The sequence below is a fragment of the Hippopotamus amphibius genome, chromosome 3 (genome assembly GCF_030028045.1).
Source record: "Hippopotamus amphibius kiboko isolate mHipAmp2 chromosome 3, mHipAmp2.hap2, whole genome shotgun sequence".
NCBI lineage: Eukaryota > Metazoa > Chordata > Mammalia > Artiodactyla > Hippopotamidae > Hippopotamus > Hippopotamus amphibius.
Window position 1 is genome coordinate 42,398,432 of NC_080188.1, and position 9,586 is coordinate 42,408,017.

Genomic DNA, 9,586 nt, shown 5'->3' on the forward strand with positions numbered 1-9,586 from the left:
GAACTTGAGGGAAAACTAATATTTAATTTCCCCTTATTTTCTTTCCCATTTAGAAACAACCAGCTCTAGGAAAAAAATCACTCTTTTTCTCTTTACAAAAATATCTCCACTTTCTAGATTGCAATTTTGCAAACAATATATATCTTACATTTTTATATATTGAAATGCTATTATTTTTAGCAGCTTTCCTAATTATATATGTGTATTACAATTTTTAAACCTTTAAAAACTTTAATCCCTAGTGCAAACCAAGAACTGTTTGTTATACTAGCATTTTTTGATTGGCACACTTATGAACAGATCTTAAAATCTCTAAAAACATGTATATTTTCAAAACATAATTTCTTTCATTAACGTTACACAAGACATCTATCTGTTTAACAAGTCCAAACCCTTTTTTTTAATTGAAATACAGTTGATGTACAATATTGTATTAGTTTCGGGTGTACAGCAAAGTGATTTAGTTATATATACTTCTTTTCAGATTATTTTCCATTATAGGTTATTACAAAATATTGAATATAGTTCCCTGTGCTGTACAGTTAATCCTATTGTTTATTTTATTTATAGTAGTTTGTGTCTGTTAATCTCATATTGAAACCACACTGCTTCTCAGGTGGGACTCAAAACGAGTCAAAACTCAGATTGGAACTTGCACCCACAATCACTGAATTAGGAGAGGACACAAACTCATTGTTTTTTAATTGAAACAGCTCACTTGGTGGCAGGCCTTGCTGAAGCTCAGGTTCTCTTGTCTCAGCACAGAAAGAAGACAGAGAGAGGCAAAGTGGCAGGCAAAGAGTGGGTTTATTAGCATTCAGGACGCTTGTGAGAAATACTAGCCCACAGGTGAGAAGGCTCTGCCCCTACATCTGAAAGGATAATTTATTTCTATAAACAAAAGAAAAGTTGAGACACGGAGAAGAACCACCTCCTTCCTTGTTCTTGGGCAGACGTCAAGGCTTACAGTATTAGTTCTTCCTCTGACCCTATATGGTTTAACAGAGACTCGTGGTGCTATTTAAATCATGTGTATATTAGCAGAAGGGTGGTAACATATGCTGAAATATGGTAATTCGTCTTAGGTTTCAGTATAATGTGCCTTTTCACCTAGTTTTTTTCCCCCTTTCACCATGTTGCAGTCTTGGCTACATGCAGAAATACTACTCTTCAAGGATTAACCCTCTGATTTACCATGTAACAAGATTCAGACCCCTTATCTATTGTTTGTCAGGATTTCTGAATTGAGTGTGTCTAGTGGTTGGTTGAAACTGGTCTTCCTTCAAGGTAGTGTAGATTGTTGCTAGGTTACTGGTTTCTTTTCTTGAGTGATCATTAGATAACAGCAGTCTCCCAACACCCCCTAAAATTTGCCTTCTGTCTTTAATCCTCTAGTGGGATTTCTAAATTGGCTATTTAAATAATCTACTCTATTCCTATCCATACTCTTAATTTATCCCTCCTCCCCCTCCCTGTCCCCTTTGGTAACCATAAATTTGTTTTCTCTGTCTGTGAGTCTATTTCTATTTTGTATATAGATTTGTACTATCTTTTAGTTTCCACATATGTGATATATAATATTTGTCTTCTCTGTCTGACTTACTTTACTAAGTATAACATTTTCTAGGTCCATCCATGTTGCTGCAAATGACAGTATTTCATTCTTCTTTACAGTTGAGTAATATTCCATTGTATATATACCAGTTCTTCTTAAGCCAATCATCTGTTGATGGGCACTTGGAATGTTCCCATGTCTTGGCTGTTGAAAATAGTGCTGCTATGAACATTGGGATGCATGTATCTTTTTGAATTAGAGTTTTTGTCTTTTCTGTATATGTACCCAAGAGTTGGATTGCTGGATCATATGGTAGCTCTGTTTTCAGTTTTTTTAAGGAGCTTCCATACTGTTTTCCAGAGTGTCTGCACCAATTTACGTTCCCACCAACAGTATAGGAGCGAACTCATCTGAACATACCAATTACTAGTGGTGAAATTGAATTTGTAATAAAAAATTATAAATATAGACACAGAAGACAACAGAGTCCCCAAAATATATGAAGCAAACCCCTGCAGCGTCCTTCTTGGTTTTAGTAAGACCTTTCTAGTTAATTTGATTGAAGTATGCATCTCACTTAATTTGATCTTATGGGAAAGAATCAAGAATTAATCACCTTGACATTACCCTCCTTCTTCCCTCAGATCTCCAGCCAAATAGAAACAACCATCCTGTAGATGTAATGCATACACATCAGCTTCCCAGGTCATTGGATGGAAAAAAGTGGAGAATGTATCTGGAGGAGTAAACTAAAGATATAGCAAACTTGTTCCATTTTTCAGAGGGAAAACCCTAACAAAACACTAATTTTTATTTTCCTAAAAAGCTTTGTCAATTTGATTGGTGAAACAATGTTTTAAATATTTTTCTGTAGGGATACATTTTATAAATAAATATTCTCTCTAGGAATAAATCTTACAAGTTTGCAGAACCTATGTGTGTGTATGTATATACCTATATATATACATGTATATATAAATCAAGATTGAAATAAATGGAAATATATACTTAATCTAAAGATGAATTATACATAGCATAAGACTATAAGTTTTTGTGAAAGGGTATCACATCAGTGGATTTTATCAATACTATCTTGGATTTGATAACACAGAACCTAAGGATAAGATTATCTGAAAGTATAGCTCTCTAGTTTCTCATAACTGCACTAGTTTTGGCATCATATGCTATGGTTGGTTTTTTTTTTAAACACAAGAAAGATTTCCACAGCGATGACCATCTCATGGCAAGTTGGCTAACATGACCTTAGTCCAGCTAATACCTCCCTTGCTTAATTTGCTCTTTCTTTTTTTTTAATTGAAGTATAGTTAATTTACAATATTATATTATTTTAGGTATACAACCTAGTGATTTGCTATTTTAAAGTTATTACATTTAAAACATTTATTACAAAACAATGGCTATGTTTCCCAGTACTGTGCAATGTGATATAGAGAACAATCTAGTGGTTACCAGTGAGGATAGGGAAGAGGGGAAGGGCAAGATAGAGGTATAGGTTGAAGAGATACGAACTTCTATGTATAAAATAGATAAGCAACAAAGATGATCTTTAAGGTGTGGATAAATTTGATGTTTTCACTGTGGCCCAAGAGTCACAAATGATTCTGACAATTTGGGTCAACACTGGGACACTCAGGGGCCTTAATGTGAGTACTGTGTGATAAATTCAGCATTTTCTTAACAAGAAAATGAATAACTGAGTGTTAGGGAAGTCAGGAGGGGGTTAAGAATGAAACTAGAAAGTGCTTGAATTCTTGATAATGCAATTCTTCCTGTAGAATATCAAATAGATACCAACAGTTCTGATTATGAAAGGCTATAAAAAGGTAAGAGAAGATCATGGAAGTTGATATTAATCTTGGCAAATATTCACCGTCTTCCACTTTGCCTGTGAAAGGAATATATACTTTCCTGCCCAATAACTTTGGACTTGACCACGATATCTTTGGCCAATTAAATGTGAGCAGAAGTGAGAATCCACCAATGATGCATTACGAGACATTGCGTTTTACAATGGATCTCTTGTTCTTCGTTGTGTCTAACTTGAGAATGAATATGTGCCCTGGAGAGGCTGCTCCTTCAGCTTGGGTGCCAGAATGAAAAACATGTATTAGAGTCTCAGCCTGTCTAAAGCTTGGAAATGTGTGGCAGTCTAAAAGTAACATGAACAAGGACTGGCCCTCTGTTACTGTAGGTAATGAGAGATTTCAGATTGTTTGCTTTCTTTAGTAAAGCTGGCTAACATAGTTGCTTCTCCCAGACCTTCCCTAAAATAGTTGCTAAGTTGGAGACTGGTTAAAATTTTTCCTGTGAGTAGTTGTTCTAAAATATGTACAATAAACCTTTCCCTTTATAGACTACTTTGGCCTTAATATTTAGAGATTTGGACAAAAGTACTGTATAATTCAGTTAAAATTAATGCTCAGTTGTTTTAAGAGTTGATATAAATTTAAAAAAATAACATTGTCAATGGTATGAGTAAGAAATTTATTTTTTAAACTTTTGCTAATAATAGAGAGGTACATATGTACCTGGGAAGACATTCATTCATTCATTCTTCTAATATTCATGAATATATTCTGTACACAAGTGTCTGTTCTATGAGCTTTATATTGATCAGTGAATAAAATATAGTTTCTGCCTTCATGGAGTTTAATTGTATTTGGATTGGAAAGAGACAAAATAAATGTTATCTTTGATTATTGATCAAGCTGGAGTCTGATAGGTTTTATACATCTTAATGTCACCATTTCTCTCTCTGTAATTGATTAGTATTACCTAGAGAGTTACACTTAGTATCTGAGATATCCAGTTCTACATTGGATTCATTGTATATTGCAGTGTAACAAATTACATACACTAAAATGTAGTAGTGTAAAGCAACAAACATTTATTATCTTACACAGTTTCCAAGGGTTAGGAATATGGGAATGACTTAGCAAGGTAATTCTGGCTCTGGGTCTTTCACAAGTTCACAGTCAAACAGTTGGTTGGGGTTCCACGCATTCGGTGGCTTGATTAGGATTGGAGAATTCAATTTTAAGATCTTTGACTTGCATGGCTGTTGTTAGGAAGCCTCAGTTCCATTCCAGTTATTGACATATGACCTAATTTCTTTGCTGTGAAGAAATGTCCACAAGGTTGCTGAGTATACTCATGACATGGCAGTTTTATTTCCTCTTTTGCAATCTGTGTGTTTATTATTTATTTATTTATTTATTTATTTTTGCCTTATTACAGTGGCCAGAGCTTCTAATATCAGGTTTAATAAGAATTATGAGAATAGGTATTCTTTCCTTGTACCTGATTTTAAGATGAAAGGATTTAGTCTTTCACAATTAAGTGTGATGTTAGCTACAGGCTTTTTACACATAATCTGTGTCAAATTGATAGAGTTTTCCTCTATTCTCAAATTGCTGAGAGTTTTTATCAATGAATTCTATCAGTTGATTTTCCTACCTCAATTGATATGCTTATATGATAATTCTTTAGATTATTAGTACAGTGATCTATATAGATTGATTTTCAAATGTTGAAACCTTACATATCTAAAATGAGCTTCAATTGGTCATATTGTGTGTTCTTTTTATATATTGTTAGATTCAGCTCACTAATGCTTTTGTTGAGGATTTTTGTGTTTAAAGTTCGTTATGGATATTTACCTGTGGTTTTCTTTTTTTGCACTATATTTGTCTGGTTTTAGTATGAGGATAATATTGGTTTTATGAGTTGGAAAGCATTCTTTTCTTTTTTTATAGCCTAGAAGAGATTCTGTAAAATTGGTCTTAACTCTTTTTTTAAATGTTTGGTAAAATTCTGCACTGAAGTGAGCTAAGAATGGGTATTTCCTTTTCAAGAGTATTTTCATTAAAAATTCAGTTTTTATACTTACAGTACTATTCAGGATATATATTTCATCTGGTATGAGTTTTGACAGTTTATAGTTTTTAACAAATTTGTTCTTTTCATTTTAAAGCTCTTTATTGGAATATAATTGCTTTACATTGTTGTGCCAATTTTTGCTGTACAACGAAGTGAATCATCTGTATTTATACATATATCCCCATATCCCCTCCCTCCTGTGAATTCCTCCCCCCGCCCCACAGTCTCACCCCTCTAAATCATTGCCCATTATCTAGTTGATCTCCCTGTTTTATGCAGCAGTTTCCTAATAGCTATCTCTTCTACATTTGGCAGTGTATATATGTCAATACTATTCTCTTGTTTTGTCCCAGTTTCCCCTTCCCCCCCCCACCCCATGTCCTCAAGTCTGTTCTCTACAACTGCATCTTTATTCTTGCCCTGTCACTGGGTTCATCAGTATCATTTTTTTAGATTCCATATATATGAGTTAGCATACGGTATTTGTTTTTCTCTTTCTGGCTTACTTCGCTCTGTATGACAGACCCTAGGTCCATCCACCTCACTACATATAACTCAATTTCATTCCTTTTTATAGCTGAGTCATATTCCATTGTATATGTGTGCCACATCTTCTTTATCCATTCATCTGTTGATGAGCATTTAGGTTGCTTCCATGTGCTGGCTATTGTAAATAATGCTGCAATGAACATTGTGGTACATGTTTCTTTTTGGATTATGGTATTCTCAGGGTATGTGCCCAGCAGTGGCACTCTTGGGTCATGTGGTAGTTCTATTTTTAGTTTTTTAAGGAACCTCCAAACTGTTCTCCATAGTGGCTGTACCAACTTACATTCCCACCAACAGTGCAGGAAGGTTCCCTTTTCTCCGCATCCTCTCCAGCATTTATTGTTTCTAGCTTTTTTGATGATGGCCATTCTGACCGGAGTGAGGTGATACCTCATTGTGGCTTTGATTTGCATTTCTCTAATGATTAGTGATGTTGAGCATCTTTTCATGTATTTGTTAGCCATCTGCATGTCTTGTTTGGAGAAAGGTCTATTTAGGTCTTCTGCCCATTTTTGGATTGAGTTATTTACTTTTTTGGTATAAAGCTGCATGAGCTGCTTGTATATTTTGGAGATTAATCCTTTGTCAGTTGCTTCATTGGCAAATATTTTCTCCCATTCTGAGGGCTGTCTTCTTGGCTTGTTTATGGTTTCTTTTGCTGTGCAGAAGCTTTTCATAAGGTCCCATCTGTTTATTTTTTATTTTATTTCCATTATTCTAGGAGGTGGGTCAAAAAGGATCTTGCTTTGATGTATGTCATAGAGTGTTCTGCTTATGTTTTCCTCTAAGAGTTTTATAGTGTCTGGTCATAGATTTAGGTCTTTAATCCATTTTGAGTTTATTTTTGTGTATGGTGTTAGGGAGTGTTCTAATTTCATTCTTTTACATGTAGCTGTCCAATTTTCCCAGCACCACTTATTGAAGAGGCTGTCTTTTTTCCATTGTATATTCTTGCCTTCTTTGTCAAAGATAAGCTACCCATATGTGCATGGGTTTATCTCTGGGCTCTCTATTCTGTTCCATTGATCTATATTTCTGTTTTTGTGCCAGTATCATACTGTCTTGATCTCTGTAGCCTTCTAGTATAATTTGAAGTCAGAGAGCCAGATTCCTCCAGCTGCATCTTTCCTTCTCAAGATTTCTTTGGCTATTCAGCATCTTTTGTGTTTCCATACGAATTGTAAAGTTTCTTGTTCTAGTTTTGTGAAAAATGTCATTGCTAATTTGATTGGGATTGCATTGAATCTGTAAAATGCTTTGGGTAGCATAGTCATTTTCACAATGTTGATTCTTCCAATCCAAGAACATGGTATGCCCCTCCATCTGTTTGTATCATCTTTGATTTCTTTCATCAGTGTCTTATAGTTTTCCAAATGCAGGTCTTTTGCCTCCTTAGGCAGGTTTATTCCTAGGTATTTTATTCTTTTTGTTGCAATGGTAAATGGGATTGTTTCCTTAATTTCTCTTTCTGATCTTTCATTGTTAGTGTATAGGAATGCAAGATATTTCTGTGCATTAATTTTGTATCCTGCTACTTTACTAAATTAGATTAGTGCTAGCAGTTTTCTGGAAGCTTCCTTAGGGTTTTCTATGTATAATATGTCATCTGCAGAGTGATAGTTTTACTTGTTTTCCAGTTTGGATTCCTTTTATTTGTTTTTCTTTTCTGATTGCTGTGGCTAACACTACTAAAACTATGTTGAATAATAGTGGTGAGAGTGGGCACCCTTGTCTTGTTCCTGCCCTTAGAGGGGATGCTTTCAGGTGTTCACCATTGAGAATGATGTTGGCTGTTGGTTTGTCATAAATGGCTTCTATTATGTTGAGGTAACTTCCTTCTATGCCCACTTTCTGAAGAGTTTTTATCATAAATGGATGTTGAATTTTGTCAAAAGCTTTCTCTGCATCTATTGAGATGATCATATGGTTTTTATCCTTCAATGTGTTAATATAATGTATCACATTGATTAATTTGTGTATATTGAAGAATCCTTGCATTCCAGGGATAAACCCCACTTGATAATAGAATATGGTCTTTTTAATGTGCTGTTGGATTCTGTTTGCTAGTATTTTGGTGAGGATTTTTGCATCTATGTTCATCAGGGATATTGGCCTGTAGTTTTCTTTTTTTGTGGCTTCTTTGTTTGGTTTTGGTATCAGGGTGATGGTGGCCTCTTAGAATGAGTTTGGGAGTGTTCCTTCTGCTATATTTTGGAAGACTTTGAGAAGGATAGGCGTTAGCTCTTCTCTAAAGGTTTGATAGAATTTGCCTGTGAATCCATATGGTCTGTTGGGAGATTTTTAATCACAGTCTCAATTTCAGTGTTTGTGATTGTTCTGTTCATATTTTCTATTTCTTTCTGGTTGAGTCCTGGAAGATTGTACTTTTCTAAGAATTTATCCGTTTCTTCCAGGTTATCCAATTTATTGGCATAGAGTTGCTTGTAGTAGTCTCTCATGATCTTTTGTATTTCTGTGGTGTTGGTTGTCACTTCTCCTTTTTCATTTCTAATTCTGTTGATTTGCATCTTCTCCCTTTTTTCCTGATGAGTCTGGCTAATGGTTTACTAGTTATATTTTTCTTCTCATAGAACCAGCTTTTAGTTTTATTGATCTTTGCTATTGTTTCCTTCCTTTCTTTTTCATTTATTTCTGATGTGATCTTTATGATTTCTTTCCTTCTGCTCACTTTAGGGTTGTTTTTTTCTTCTTTTTCTAATTGTTTTAGGTGTAAGGTTAGGTTGTTTATTCAAAATTTTTCTTGTTTCTTGAGGTAGGATTGTATTGCTATAAACTTCCCTCTTAGGACTGCTTTTGCTGTGTCCCATAGGTTTTGGGTTGTTGTGTTTTCATTGTCATTTGTTTCTAGGTATATTTTTCATTGTCATTTGTTTCTAGGTATTTTTTGATTTCCCCTCTGATTTCTTCAGTGATCTCTTGGTTGTTTAATCGCGTATTGTTTAGCCTCCATGTGTTTGAATTTTTACAGTTTTTTTCCTGTAATTGATACCTAGTCTCATAGCATTGTGGTCAGAGAATATGCTTGATATGATTTCAATTTTCTTGATTTTACTGAGGCTTGATTTACGCCCCAAGATGTGATCTATCCTGGAGAATGTTCCATGTGCACTTCAGAGGAAAGTATATTCTGTAGTTTTTGGATGGAATGTCCTATAAATATCACTTAAGTCAAGACGGTCTAATGTGTCATTTAAAGTTTGTATGTCCTTATTTATTTTCTATTTGGATGATCTGTCCCTTGATGTAAGTGGGGTGTTAAAGTCTCCTACTATTATTTTGTTACTGTTGATTTCCCCTTTTATGGCTGTTAGCATTTGCCTTATGTATTGAGGTCCTCCTATGTTGGATGCATAGATATTTACCATTGTGATATCTTCTTCTTGGATTGATCATTATGTAGTGTCCTTCCTTGTCTTTTGTAATAGTCTTTACTTTAAGGTCTAATGTGTCTGATATGCTACTCTAGCTTTCTTCTGACTTCCATTTGCATGGAATATCTTTTCCCATCCCCTTACTTTCAGCCTATATGTGTCCTTTGGTCTAAACTGGGTTTCTTGTAGG